Source organism: Temnothorax nylanderi, unplaced genomic scaffold, assembly GCF_030848795.1.
Source record: "Temnothorax nylanderi isolate EJ_2023f unplaced genomic scaffold, tnyl_v1.0 TNYL_tig0134_pilon, whole genome shotgun sequence".
In the NCBI taxonomy this organism is placed as follows: Eukaryota; Metazoa; Arthropoda; class Insecta; order Hymenoptera; family Formicidae; genus Temnothorax; species Temnothorax nylanderi.
The window spans coordinates 229,554-245,531 of NW_027249196.1; the positions used below are offsets into that span (position 1 = coordinate 229,554).

The 15,978-nt window shown below is 41.7% G+C and overlaps 1 protein-coding gene across 6 annotated transcripts in view; it reads left to right on the top strand.

Annotated features, from left to right (window-relative positions):
• The window catches only part of LOC139776976 (uncharacterized), a 219,396-nt gene that overhangs the window by 179,135 nt on the left and 24,283 nt on the right, over positions 1-15,978 (top strand). The gene's annotated exons all lie outside the window — the stretch shown is intronic.

Below are 15,978 nucleotides of genomic sequence, written 5' to 3' on the forward strand. Positions count from 1 at the left end.
GGAGATAGGACTTTAATCTACTTCACTATCAAGATTCTCGGCGCACTGTCTTAGACGAGAAGAAAGATACGGATATCAAAAGGCCTTTTCCTCGCAATAATGACCTCCCACCTATGTAGCGCGTTGCAATCAAAAGGTAGCGCCTCACAAAAAGCTTCATATATACATGAATCGAGTCTTCGCAACTTCTTTCAGAAATATTAACGCTAACGAGCTGTGATCAGAAAATGCAGGTATAACAGTAATAAACTATGGAGAAAGAAGCGTCTCGAAGTTTGCAGTATAAGCGAAATCGGTATTTTTAATCGTCTCGCTTTAATAAAGAAGGTAGAGCACTGCAGCCATCGCTCCTAATTGATCTTTTCCGTTAGGAAGCTTCTTTCGATTTGCTATCGGCTTTATACTTAATTTCAAACGAGCGACAAACTGCTCACGCTTTGGTCCCGTTGTATCTTTCAGCTCGCGTTATTCCTGCGAGCTTCACTTCACGCCCACTCTTCTACAGTCAATCGTCTGTTTTCTGTCGCTGTCTCATTTACGAGACTTAGTGTTTCTTGAGATGTACCAGCATTTGTACCAATACACAACTTCGTCGAAAGCAACCCCCCCGTAGAGTAATGTACATTCCGCGTAGTAGTCTTGTCTTCCGCGTCGAGAATGCAGACAACCCCTCGAAGCATCCTCTCAATTCTATCTCTCGACAACACCGAAGGAGCATCCGCAGACATTATAGGTGAGATGCTGCATTAATGGCTGGATTGTTCGAAGGTGGCTCGTAATTAACTAATAAGCACGTCCTACGGCACTAGGGGCGTCAGTACGAAGGGAGCGATTGTCGAGGGTGGGAGAAAGAGAGAAAGAGAGAGGAGTGCGATTTCAGGCATTTGTGATTAATGGGTGCCGCGACGAAACGATATAGGGCGGAAGACAACACGTAGCAAGAACTCGCAGGAGTAAGCACCCTGCGGAATAACTCGCGAGTAATTTACAGAAAACGTATATAAGATGTATACAAGATTCTACGAGCAGCGTGAAAATCTCATTTACATCACGCCAACCGACCCGGATTAATAAAAAAGAAACATGACAGTCATCTGAGTGTTAATAAATTAATTATTTTTCAAGTGTTCTTACATAACGCGATTTTATAATATCTTTTCCTATTCCAATTTCTTTAAAAAACGTTAAAAATAATATGTAAATACTTAGTTACTTAGAGGATGAAATTGGCTCAGATTTTCCTTTACGAATACTGCAACTATTACCTTTTCTCTGCTATGACATCTTCTCTAACATTCTGTAGAAATATTGTTGAGATTCTCCCCTGGCTGAAGTAATACTACTTCATGAGAAACGGCACGAATTGACTCGAAATTTCTTGGCTGCTGCCAACAAATTGTATTTAACAATTGTATAGCTTTACGGTTTACATTGCATTTCCCCTGTGTCCTTGTTCCACGCGGAATTTATCCAGTGAATACTTATCTGTCCTCTTTCTCTCCGCCTCTCTTACGCAAAGATAATTATTACTGGATATATACAGACATCGTAACAGCTTCCTCCGCATTAAGAGAAGAGCTATCCGTGAATGCGGGAGGAGTTATTTTTTAATGGAGTCATTATTCATTATTCGCGTTCGCTCATCCTCGCGCATTCGTTACCTATTGAAACTACCCGGCACACTATTACGACATTTTTCCCGGTATTGAATAAAGCCGAGTGCATGGCATACCACGCGTTCCTTATTTCCTGAGAGACGAATTATTACGTTTCTCGATAATCCAATTACGAGACATTTGGATACAAGAACATATTCCACATGGCTTTCCTGTTATTCTTCCTTATTATATCTCTTTATTGTAATACCATTTCCACACGTAATTACGATAATTTTATTGCGTATATATACAGTAGACAATTTTCTTAATTCCTTAGAAAATTAATGTACATATAAATTTTACTTTGCATATAAATCTTACTTTACGCGAATTGCATATTATGTGAAGTAAAGTTTTATCGAAATTTCGCAAAAATGATAAATTGAAACTAGCAACGCTATGGTAAGGATAAATTCTGTTCATCCATTACCGTAATTCCTCTACGATCTTTCTTTTTTTTTTATTTCATCTCCTTCGCAATCCCTCGAAGCGATCCAACACGCCATTTTCTACCATCGCCAATCGGGAGGGTCAAGTGTTCATCGGGCGCGCGTTTCTCGTTCGCTTCCGCTTGACCGTAGGGTCGCATAATGCCCTCCTTCGAAATGCAAGTTCCGAACAGAGTCGTCCATTGCGATCGCACGCCACGCGATCGATCTTATCCACCGAACGTACGTTCGCTTTCTCGTCCGAACCGCGAGTTATACGGAGAGACGGCGACGACGACGACGAATCGTGCGGCTCGACTCCCCGCGTGATTTCCTCTTTCCCCATTTCGCTCGCTTTATTTCACGGACGGAATTCCCGGAATTGGGAAAGCCGAAACGGCGGAATAGGTGAGCTTACGTTACCCTGAGATATTGGAAGTAACGACAGACGCGAGAGACCGCAAGCACAGTTTCCAGCAACGGCGAAGAGGATTCTATCATTGATTTGTCGTCGATGGGAACGCCGTTCCCATTGGATCAAGTGCGACTGCGAGCGCGAGCGGATACACGCGGTATCTACAAGCACGGAGAAATATCGTCTCTATCCGATTTGATAGATATTAGTCGCTAATCGTAAATTAATTACAATTAAAGATAATTATTGTTAAGGGGGGAAAGAAGATTCCTTCCTATCAATTAACTCGGATTAAATTGAATGGATTTAACGGTCGAGATTTAATTACCACCGTAATTAAAACAATCGTTCAATGAAAGAAGCTTGAAGCAGCCACATTGAGGTCTCGTTGCTACTAAGAACGTCAACTCGATGTCGAACGCATAGTAACGAGTCGCGATATAAAATAATCGCCATAGTCGCAATAAAATTTTACTGCGAGTATAAAGTCGTAGTAATGAATGCCCGTTTCCTTCTCGCGAGTTTTCGAAATATTTCCTTGATCGTGCCGTACTATCTTAAGTGTCTTCCAAGCTGTCCGGGAAAGTTCCGTTATTACTGCGATCGTTAGTCAGATGCAGTTGTCGTCGTTGTAATTCTTCATTCTCGTCTTTTTCCAGCGATCAAGATTCTCGCGTCGCGTTTGAAAGTTTCCAGTCGCCTGACGCAATCGTGCTATGTATAATTAATCGACTTATTAATTTCCTGTTTTTATACATTCAATAAGTTTATCTTTATATGCAAACTGCAGCTTCCCTGCCGCTTTCCCTTGCTTGCGATCGCGTTAATTTCGTTTTTATTTACGTTACAGCTGCTCAATTGAAAAAAAATTTACACGACACGATAAAAGCAATATTTTTTTTAAATATTTAGATCGCTCTTTATACATACATGTCGAGTATCATTTCAATTTGATTGCAGAATGCAGAGAATCAATAAACAGTATAGTTTTTAACAGATACATAAACAAGTGAGGAATAACCTGCAATAATCGCGAGTGCTATTGCCGCTTTTTAATATTTACAAAAATAGCTTTCTGCGCGAAATTAAATAAAAACGCGCGAGTCAAGTTCGACAAGCGTAAATCGACATTTGGCAGTTTTAAAGGTAAATATTAAATCCATTATTTGTGCCGCCAGATGCGCGTATCGATATCTGCTGCATCGCGCGATTATATTAAAAATAAACACACAATCGTCCCAATATGAAAAAGAAACATGTCATTTAAGAACTGTCAAAATAGCGTTCCAGCGCTTGTCCGTCATCGCTATACTTTATACGAACATAATATTATTCCCTGACGTTTAAAATTTATGCCGTCTCGGACGAGAAACGCAGATTGGCAGGCGATCGCATCACATAGTTTTCCGAATAAAAGTGATTTCCGCACTGTCCACGTCACGTCCGCGGACATTGCATTATTCCCGATCCGCGGAGACCATGAGACAATCGGGTGATCGTGAGCCGATCCTAGACGTCCGGCGAGCGAAATATCGAATTGCTCTCGAGACACATCGTCCGCACTCAGGGAAAGGTCTCACGTTTATCTTCTCGTCGTCCCGTAGACGGAAGACAGGATGACCGTCGCGGGAAATGGAATGTCACGTGGAGAAAGTGCAAACTGTCGGAAATTTATTAGACTCGCGAGATAATTTCACCGCGTCTCGCGGAGAAGCTTAGTGAGGAATTATGGCAATCGTGATTTTACCAACGTGCGTGACGTTATAGACCTAGAGACGTCCAATAAATTATCGTGAGCAGAGCGATTCGTACTGATAAAGTTTAAATCAAAGTTTCTTGAAAAGGAGTCCCCTGTTTATGACAAAATTATCAGTCAGGCACTGAATTATCCCTACCTAGGCTTGCTGTATCAGTATAACGCACGATATTCCAAAACTTACTGCAAATTAAATGCGCTGCCGCATCGTATATATATCGCCGGTTATCTATTATCTTTCACTGTGCGAAATACGGAACTACGTTAGAGACTTATCTCTCGCCCTCCGAGAGGAACGTCCTCGCGTTTATCTCGCCGCCGGTCCTGCGAGCGAACAGTCGGATGACCGTCGAGAGAAATAGAACGTCCCGCGCGAAGAGCGCGGACTGTCGGGAATTTATTCGCCATCTTATACCGGAGCGTCGCAGGCGCGACCTCGGTGCACCTCGAGGAGGTGCACAAGACTTGTTCTCGAGACCTTTTCTCTTCCCTTCGGAGGGAAGGGTGGTGAAAAGGTGCCGCGAATTTTCTGAATTTCATCCCGACGCGAAAGGGAACAGTCTCGGAACGGCGAGACGGGAGGAGAGAGAGAAAAAGGATGCATGGAAAGACACGACGAGGAGCCGAAGGAGGAGGGAAGAGTGACATGACACGCGGCAGGATATTATGTCTCGAAGTCTGCGTTTCCACTTCGAAACAACTAGTTCAATCAGTCGAAATTTACTCCGACAACGACGATCCGTTCTTCTTTTTCCCTCTAATCTTTCGGGAGGAGAGAGGTCAAGACGTAGACTTACGTTGCACCGCGAGATACTGCGAGCGGGCCATCGCGATCGAGCGATCGCGCTCGGCGAGAAACCATAAATTCCAGAATTGGCAATCAAGGACCACGTTTCCATCTGCGAACGTGTGTGCGTATCACGGGTGCTAACCACGACATAACAGACGCAATAAAGCGAGAGATTGCATTTCCGCGATCAAGAACACTTTTTTACATCAAACGGAAATGAAGAAGTAGTTTCGCGATATACGGCTCCAACTCTGTAAACCCTTCAGTGCCGGTCCTCGAAAAATTGATTCCGCATGCAGCAAGCAAATGTGCGCACACGAAATGATTGTATATAGATACTTAATGAAAAACCGACATCTTCATCAATATTGAAATTTTATTTGCTATCGTCAAGAGCATCCATGAAATATTTTTCATGAATTTCACACACTTTCACTGCTTTATTTTTTATTTATACTCTAATTTTTATTCATACGCTTCCTTCATATGTTTGCAAAGCATATTTGAGTAACGGGGGGGAATTTTCCACTGTCACTTCCCTCGGGGGTCATGTTTATAAATTTAAATCCGCGCGCGATAAACGAATCAATATCGATGCAGATGAGGCGAAAACCCGAAATACGGTCACCGGGCAAACCCACCGTCGATCGAAAACTTTCCGGAGAGTTATTTTAATTCCAATCTGACCGACTTTACGATGAGAGAACAGGCGCTATCTCGGACGATTATTTTTCCGCGAATTTTAAGAGGGCCCTTCCCTCCGCCCGATGACTCAACCGTGGAGAAGGAAACCAGGTCATGACAATGTAATCTCCTAAACGATCTAAATGAGAATTGACTCCTCTGCTCAATTTCTGAAAGTGCATTTCCCAAACTCACAAATAACCAGAGACAATCATCGATCAAATATAGTCAAACACCTTCACTGTTATATTTTCATACGTGTAATATTTTGTCAAGAACTTGTCATAAATGTGTTGCGATTCTAAAAAGATGACTTTTTATGGTCGAATTAATGTTTTTTTTATAGTCTGTAAATGGTTTCCCGACATTAAAGTACATGTTACAATTTACTGAAGCTTACAAAGAGAAGTTATACAAAAGAGGATCAGTAATATAAATGGGATACGCGTTTTATTAAAAGCGTAAGTCGGTTAGCTTGTAAAATAGTTTCGACGCTGAAATAATAGCCAAATAATGTATTGGCCGAAAGATATATGTCACGGGGATAAGAGCCTCCGGGAATATCACGGGAGCTGGATAAAAGATGATAGCCGTGAAATACCGCGCAAAAAAATCTTTTCATCGCGGGGAACGTCGCGGTCACATCTTACGAAGCGGGGCTGGCTCGGAGCGCCTTATCCGCGTCGTAGCGGAAACTTTTTAATGAAATGTTGTGACAAGCGCATAATGCGCGCGCCCGGACGAAACTTCCGGAGACGGCGACGTCGGTAGGGAGCTCCGCTCACAATGAGCTGCGGCGCGGCACAAGTTTCTGGCGATCGTCGAATTGTTGAATTTAATTACCAAAGTGAGCCGAAGAGAGAAGTAGAGAGAGATAGAGAGAGAGAGAGATGTGGTGCTATTATATATATACACGTTTGCTTAACATTCGCTCCATGCAGGAGCCTCCGTCGCCTGCACCTGCGTTGATCGAACTCGCGGTGTGAATCGTTGAATACGTGAAAGACGCGAAAGACCGCGATTAAACCGCGAGGCGACGACGCGCCAAAACAATAACGAAATAAGTTTCTCCTCCTCTTCGGAGAGGCGCGGTCGGGCGAGACGGGATTCAAGCGATATGAAAGTTCGCGAGAAATTTCAAGTCAAGGCTCGACGCGCGAATTCCGCGCGGCTCTCTGGACAGAGACGAGAGACGATGCCTCGGGACACCGACAAATGGTATATTTTGCCAGCGACTTAGCGAGAGAGTAATAACTTCTTGCGATTCCGCGGAAATTTGTAAACGTTCTGTACAGGGCGAAAGATATTCTTGACGGGTAACACAATGTTTCTGCTTCGAAAGCGGAGCGGATGCAAAGCGAGAAAGTAACAAAGAGGGTCGAGCACAACTCGAGCTTCATTAAGAAGCAACTCATCGAGTTTGCAGAACGGGATACCATTGTGCCGTGGTAATTGTTATCTGTAACTTCATAAGCGCGTAAAAGGAAGTCGCGGGTCACTTATGATTATTTCAACAAAATCATAAGCATTATAATTTGTTCCATCGGGATCCTCTTCTGCGGTATTTTGAATGGGAAGAAATTATTTATATATTTTTATCATCTCTAGTAGTCCTTTCTCTATAATCTTTATAATTTTTACTTTATACACTGATGGAAATGGAAAAAAGAACATCAAGAACACTTTATATCTACGATACCCTATAACGCTGTGTTCATTCGTACGGTCGAGCACGGTGCATGATAAAAAAAAAACAAGATTATACACAATATATGAAAATCTTTATTAGGTGTATCTTACAGGTAGTAGTGAATACATCAGCCCTTTATGTTCTTTTTTCCATTTCCATCAGTGTAGTAACGATTCAATAAAAACAAATATCGGTCGTAAGTAAAAAATATGAAAAATGCATTTTTATTATAAGAGAAAGTCGTGTCGTTCGAATGTCTAATTTTATCATTTTTTCGGACAAACACAAAGCATTTTAACATTATTAGCGACATTATTTTCCTGATAGACGAAAGGCAGTTTTCTAAAAAATCGTAAAAGAGTCTCCTTCGTTTTTACTCTTACATCAATATCTTGGAGCATGAAGGCGCCTTCCGCGCGTGCTTTTAATAAACGTAATAGAGTGTAAAGCGCCGAGATAAAGCATACCTCTATCCTTGTGCAAACTCCTCGACCTAACATCAACCATGCCCCGGATTCATGCCTTGCCTGCTACTACTAGGATCTCGGGAACAACATTTCAAAGCAGATCCGGCCAGTGGCAGAGGCTACTCTCGGCCAATTCTCTAACAACACTGAATTGTTTCCAGAAACAACTACACACCTCGGGCATTTACCAAATTACGCATTTGACTAGAGTGTACTAACCTTGTTCGTCGTTCGTAATGGTTCCTTAGACATTTTTAAGACACGCGATAAAATAATATTAATATTCGATCAATTAAATCTCGTTTTCTTTCACAAAAAATCGAACTTCTTAATATTTACCATGAGATAATCACAATTGCATTTATTAAGATTTAATTGATTAACTTCTTGTTTGATGCATTTCTTATTATTACTAGACACTACAAAGAGCGGGCGCCATTTATTCTCAACTATTACATTTACTTATTAACGCATTAAGATAACCAAAATCAATCTATAATAACCTGTTATTTATGAGTTGTCAAAACACGATTTTCGCGCTGACAGTTATTCTCGTAGTACATTCACTCAGGTAAAATGCTTTTTTTAAGAATAGTCACTGTTGTTATTATCTCTAATAATATTATCTTTGGTATTATTGTTACCAGGATAGTGTAGAACGGCTTTGAATTTTGATAACATTGTGATACGCATGAAGCAGATCCCTTGATCTAATGTTCTCGAGGGGCACCTCAATATCCTTGAATAATAACAACGAGTTACGGGAATATATTAGTTTACAAAATATATAGAATATGAAGAAAAAGAGAGACAGTACAAAAGGCTATTTGGCGATTACGAGTGCAATTGTTATATTTTATCTTCGAAGGTAATAATAAAAATTGTACGTACTTACTTTACGAAGAACTTACGAGGTTGCTTCGCGATTACTAATAAATTGAATATTATAGTGCTGCATCAACTCGTTTTTTAAGTACAATACAACCATATGTAGTGCTCTCGAATAGAATAACCTGCACAACAATCGTTTAGTATAAATTTTTCACGTTCCGTATTTTCCCCCGTGGCTGTTGCATCTACATTCTACAATTTCGTGTGTTGATTAAAACGATGAAAAATTATTCTTTTAAAATTCTATTACACGTTCACGATTTACGCTATGACGCGAAGGCATTCGTGCTGAAATCATTCAATTTAACGCGGTGGACTCTACGCGGACGCGAACAGAAATCTTTTAATTATTTAGCTTGATAGCGCGGCTACCAGAGAGAAAAAGAAGGACTTCGATGGCAATGCGTAGGAAGTCAGGAATGTTCTAATTGGAATGGCGAGGAGCTTAATTAATTGGATTGCGAAAGTCTTTAAGTTCCCCGGAACATGGATGAGATTTTAAACTACGGCAATGCAACCCCGACGACGCGAAGCTTTAGCATTGCCTTGAAACGTTTCCGTAAATATTTTTCTTCCTAATATTTAATGAGTGACTGCCGAAGCAGAAAGAGAAGGAAAAAAGCGCGAAAGAGGTGGATGGTTTAATTTATCTCAACTTATTTAGCGAGCTTCTCGTTCTATAATAAGACGCTCCAAAGTACCAGGACTTAACGTTCCTGAAGTAAAAAGTTAATACCCGGTTAATATCACTTAATACTCTTAAACATTATTTTATATAAATTACGCTTAAATAACTATTAATCAACAACTGTGAACTTATTTAAAATTTTGATTACTAAATAGTAAATATTTAACAAGACCAAGTCTTACATTTTACTCTTTTGCTATTTTGAATCTTTCCTCTTTGGAAGTAAAATCGAAAAAATATTATTAATACGAAATTAACTGAGATACTTAATTGGTAAAAAAAAAATTGTTACTCTTAAACATATAAAATTGCGTATTTGTAAAATTTCTCAGTTTTTCGAAGAACGAAGATAAAGCACATTTACGCGCGGAGAGCGGCTCTGGCGCCACCATTGCTCCCAGCCGGTGCCAAGCTATCGTTCTATGATTTCGCGAAAGCGGTCTCGTGTAACTATGCATTTGCACCCAGGATGAACGGCGCGGCGCGGACGAAGACCGCCGCTCGCAATCAGGGGTGAATTTACAACGAGGCGCCGGCTCTATTTCACCACCGTGACGGAGCCGGCGACAACGACGACAGGATTAAATGCCAAGCTAGTCATAACCACGCCCCGGGGCTTAGAGACCCTTAGAACAATGGACGTTGCTTCTCACTTCGACAAAAGTAACGCGTCCCATCTACGGAGTGCCGGCGGTTTATTATCTGAAACGCGGAAAATTGAATCTCGCATACATCAAGATTTAAACGTGCAAACTTTGCGATTCCGCTTCTTTCGATATCTCCACGAGATTGATTTCAGTACATTTACTTCTTTACGCCTAACCTCTCGTAAAAAAATAGATAATGATTTACTTCGACCGTATGCGCACATTGTTTTATCGCGCGAGAAATTCACGTCGCGATCAAATCCACTTATCGCGTAGCAAACAAATCTCTGCCTCAACTGGATACGTCGAAATAAGCGCGAAACGGGCCAGTCTGTTTTCTCTAGTTTCTCGCAACATCGACTTGGTAATAGAGTGAAAGGAACTTGGGACGATTTTATGGTAACGATAAAAGGGGGAATAATGCTAATCTGGATAACAGGCGGACATCCATTTTCTGGAACACTGGCTGCTTTCCCCTTCTTTTTCTCTTATTGCTGATTACAAGAAGAAGACATTATTACTATATATATATATATATATATAACCAATTCCTCCGAGTTACATCTCATTGGGATTCCGACGAACGAGGGAAGGTGAAAAGCCGATAAAGCAATGAACCGACGTGTCACAGGAGTTTTGAGCCGTGGGATTATCGGTCCATCTACTGAAACCAATATCTTTTTTTCTGCGCGATTGCGCTCGCCGAGTATTCGCGATACGTGAGTTTTAAATATCCGTTTATTCTACAATCGTGCATCTCGATAGTTCTCATCTTTCTGTGTATTTGATATACCTTATCCTAACTCTGGCTTCGCAGACTTTACATCGAGTTAGATATCGATTTCATGAGTCAAATGGGGAGAAATAGCACAACGTTTATGCGGCAATGCAACAGCATCACCACCTATTTTATCGCCGCCGTAATTGTAATTGCTTGCCGATTTATACGATCGCGCCCGTAATTGTCAATATTTTCTTGAGGGTGGCAGAGAGATAATTAAACGCGCGCGGGATGAATTCAATTATCGAGCCATATTTTCCTCCGGCAGGTAATGAAATAGAATAGAACTGCATTAATATACTGTCATGCCATTTTCCGGGGAAATATGACTTCGGTGGGCGACGTGACGGGCGCGTAGTCTACGTCGCCCATGTGTAGGATGACGATGCACAATCGTCTCCAATCAACATAGTTAATGGATTCATGCGACCACGTTTTACCATAATTACCTGGCGCCGCCAGGTGAAGTATGTCGAATACTTGATTTCAGATTTCATCGCGCCCCCAAGATGGCTGCGAAATGGCAACGTATCTATGCCGCATTAATAGCAGTAAATTGGATCTGGCGGTGCATTAATATCGCATAGCACATATAGTACTGCATTAGTTACACACAGTTACATACGATATCTGCTGGCGCTGTTCTGATTGCGTAATATAAACGTGGCATTTGCCCGCGTACCGGCACATCTAATGCAACTGCGTGCGGTGTTATTGCCTACCGCGGGATTATTACCGTAATTGCATTTGTTACAATTCCCCGCGCAATCGTTTCCGACGGCGCATCCTTTAAAACAGCACGCGTGTTGGCCGTTTCTGCTTTTTATTTAAAAAAAGAAATCTACTAAAATAACGTAAAAAACCGTACGTTTTAAACCGTTGCTTTCGCATCGCTGCAGCGAAAATAAAAATATAATAATCTAATTGTATATTTATAATATATTGTAATTCCGAATATAAAATAATTATTAAAAAAAATTATAATTAGGTACTTGATAAACTAATAGGATAAATGTCAAAAATTTTCTTAGCGAGTATATTAAAAAAAATATGGAAGTACTGCGCGCCGCAAGGAGGTCGCTCCCCTAAATACAGTTGTCGCAATGAATCGTTCATTCTGCGAATCTTAATTAAACCGGTGTGTTAATCTTCGTACTGCATTTTCTTCTTCTCTCAACGATAATTAACGGCGCAACAGCGGCCGCTCTAACATTTAACTTCGTGCACACCTGTCCTTTGTAATGTCATGATAATTTATTAATGTCCATTACGGGGGCGCCTTAATTATCACCCGTGCGAAATGGAACTGCGAAATATCATGATACTCTCTGGATCGCGAACGGAAACGTAACCAGGTTCGCTCTCTTTCTTCGTCGCGACTCAATATGGTGGAGGCTGCTGAAGAACCGTAAAGGACGAAGTTGAGGCGGGATATATCTCCGTATAAAGGCCGCTCTTTCAGACTTGTCGCACTTCTTCCCTGCGGAAAGACAGGAATTACGGCTCGACGCCTTTACGACGATGTAATCTCAACCGGATTAACATATACCCCGGCCGTCCGTGAATCTGTCTGCGCACCTTAGATTCCGCGCGAAGAAAGAACCCGAGACGAGATGGATTGTGGGAGAGCAAGGTCGTGGAATGAATAAAAACCAAGGAGAGAGTCAGGCTGTAAGAAACGGGTCTTGCGATTGCCAAGGTTTTTCTCTCCATCTCGTCGTCATCGTCGTTCGCCGAAGGCGCAACCCGGCTTGTATAATGAACCGCAACGATGTTCCCTCGAAAGCGTTTTTCGGTCGTCCGACAATGGACTTTCCATCGCGTTTCGTATTTCCATCGCTTGTGTGTCTCGCATAATGATATCATCGCTCCTTTATGTGAGGTTTTAAAGAAAATCGCTCCCAAGTTTCTCGTAGCTGCATAACGAGATACGTGACGCACCTGTTTACGATACATCCCCCTGTAATTTTAATTAGCAATACAATTAGTGAGCATTTGTGAATTCGATGAGATAATAGGGAATTATGTCAATCTCTTTCCGGTCAGATTTTAATCGTGCATAATACGCATTAATCGTTACAATTGAAAGCACATTATGCTACATTCATTAGCGGAAAGAGATCGAGCTGAATATAAAATTACATGTGTGTTCCTTTATATAATGATAGTTTTAATTGCCGCACACGCGAAGGATAGCATTATCGGCGATAGCGCCTTATAAACGCCTTTAGCTACGTTTAATTAATAAAATCATCATAATCACCGTGGGTTTCTTTTGCCAACGACCACACGACCATCCCGCTACCCGCAGCACTCGGATTTTACTCCTTAATCACTTTATAATCAGCGTGTTGAGGAGGCCAAGGCGGAGCGGCGAAAGCGGTTTTCAGCGGACCGCTATTATGTTTCCAAAGGCGCCTCCCCATTAATGAGGATAAAATGTTCCGCGGTACATTATGCCACTCCGAGAGTCGCGCCGCTGAAGAACATTCCTCCGTTCGTTTAATTCTTCGATACTTCTTCTCATCGCGAATTGTAATAAACGCACGTTTGAAAAATCCCATACAAAAATCGTAATCCCGAAATTGGAAGTGCGACACAACGCAAACAATATCATTTTTCCCGGGAATATCGAAGGACACGCGAAATCCCCCCCAAAAACTCACTCAACGACGAAACGAAGAATCGGGGGGAAAAAAACCCCCGGAAACATATGAGTTGAATATGAGAGAAAATTACACTTTTTTTCACATTTACAAAATGGGGAAAAAAAGAATGAAAATTTGGTATCACACATTTTTCGATCTAGTATGTTATTCATTCGATTTCAATACCGCGATTTATATCGGAACTCCGCGCGCTCGCTCGCTCGAATATCGGCGCAGAGAAACGGTGTTTTAAAATGACGAAGTTTCGGAACAACGCATTTTCCGGCGCGTGTTATATCGCTTTTTTTTCGTTTCTCGTTTTCCCTCGGATTTCGCGCGTCCGCTCAAATCGTCGCGCTCGCATCGCCGACCTCGACGAGGCTATTTAGCGCGAGGAGAGGACTGATTTCGCAAACGGAAGTATTCGCGCGATACGGGACACGCTCGCGAAAATCCGGAACTTGCATAAAAAAAAAACCCTCGTGTTTGCAACCGGGCGATGCGAACGAGATGCTCGGACGAGGATTTCGCGACGGGAGAGACCGAGGGGGACTCGAGTAGAAGATTTTTAATTTACTCCGGCGGGGATTTGTGCCGGAGCACATTATCTCGGGGGCATTTTGTAACGCGTTACCGAGACGGCACAATGCGGATACCGCCGTTCGTTCGGATGGACGAAAGCCGTCCCGCTTCTTTTATGCTCCATCCGACGGCTGGGCGACGCGAGCCTCGCGCGAAATGGGGCCGGAGGAATCCGATTTTCTGGTGTTCGAGCCGCTCGGGCAGAAAATGACGTACAGAACTATTTCCGCGGCAACGATCCGTTCCCGACCGACGGCTCCCTTTTCCCCCGGCTCTTTCCTAATGAAAATAATTACGGCCTGTTCATTGTTCGCGTGGGTTTTAGGGTGGGATCTAATTTATCGAGAGCGATGAGTTCGCGTGAGAGAGCGTTTGAAAGAAAGATAGATAGATGGATAGAGAAAGAGGGAGAGAGAAAGAGAGAGAGAGAAAGAGGGAAAAAACGAAAAACCTGTTTATAATAATGCTGCGAGAAATAGCAGTTGTAGCTTAATTCTGTAAAGTGGTAATATTGCGGAAAAAATTATTGTAAGAATATATCGATCAATACACCAATTAGAAATGTATTTAATGAAATAAATCTGTAAAAAAATTTGCAAGAAATATCTGGTAAAATGATGGATCGGGCATAACACATACATAGCAGAAATATACACGATGTAAGGGTCATCAGATCGAGATTGATGAGCTAATCGCGTGCAACATACAATATACCGTAATTGATCCATCACAATTCATGTTGCACGCGATTAATGTTAAGTGCATCTTGGTGAAAAAAGAAGGTCAACCGAGTCCAGGAGTAGTGTATCTAAGATGAGACAGCGAGACTTTGAGGGCATGGAATTTCATTTTAACTGCAAAATTCAGCCGGCAAAATCGAACTGTGAGCAACGAAGTTTCCCCATTAATTTCTTCGCGTTCTACTTTGAGGCAATTAATTAGAATTATGAGAAAAGTTTTCTGAAGCACCTGTTACATGTTTAGAACGGCTACTTCAGAATCTTGGCGAATATCACTATTGAATATTTTACATTGTCGCTCTCGCAGCACCGACTTGTAATAATAACGATGATGAACCAGGAGCTATATTCTGATTAATATTCAGCATAAAATTCATTTGCATCCGTATTCAAATTTTACAGGACTATCTCTCTCTGACGTTACGGTCTTTCGAGGAATATTAAGTGCAGCTTAAACATAAAAATTACAGTAGAAATAAAAATTTAATTTTACTAAAACTTACTAATTTTTTATTCACACAATATGAACGCTACGATAAAAAAAAATAGAATAACATTTACGATATACGTTTTTCGAATTCCACTTGCAATTTATCTATATATATTTTGCAAAAAGAAATCTCGTCTACAGATATTACGTAATATCCAGAGTCTTAACAGCAGACAGAAATCACTTTCACTTTGATTATTTGTCAATAACAGAGCTCGACGTCTAATACTGTCGGCGATAATTGCAAGGGGGACCACTTTTAATCATCGCTCGTCTACACGGTGATCCGGAGGCACGGGGCAATCTCCTCGATAAAGCCGCGCGATGACCCCTAATTGGCCACATTATTAAAATCGCATTTTCGTGATCCCAGCTGTGAGGGATCGTCCCCTGCGAAGCGTACGGCGATGAAGTTCCCTCGTAAAATAAATCACGCCATCCCATCGCGGTAATTCGGCGCAGCCGCTTCTGCCTTGCCGGTAATATTGGATATTTTCTTAATGGCGAAACTTCCACGGCCTTCCCCTTCGAATCGAGTTCATCCTCGTGAACTCCCTGATAAATCGGTACACGATTCTCGACCGTTCTCGATAGTCTCCTACTCTACGCCCTAACCGCTCCAC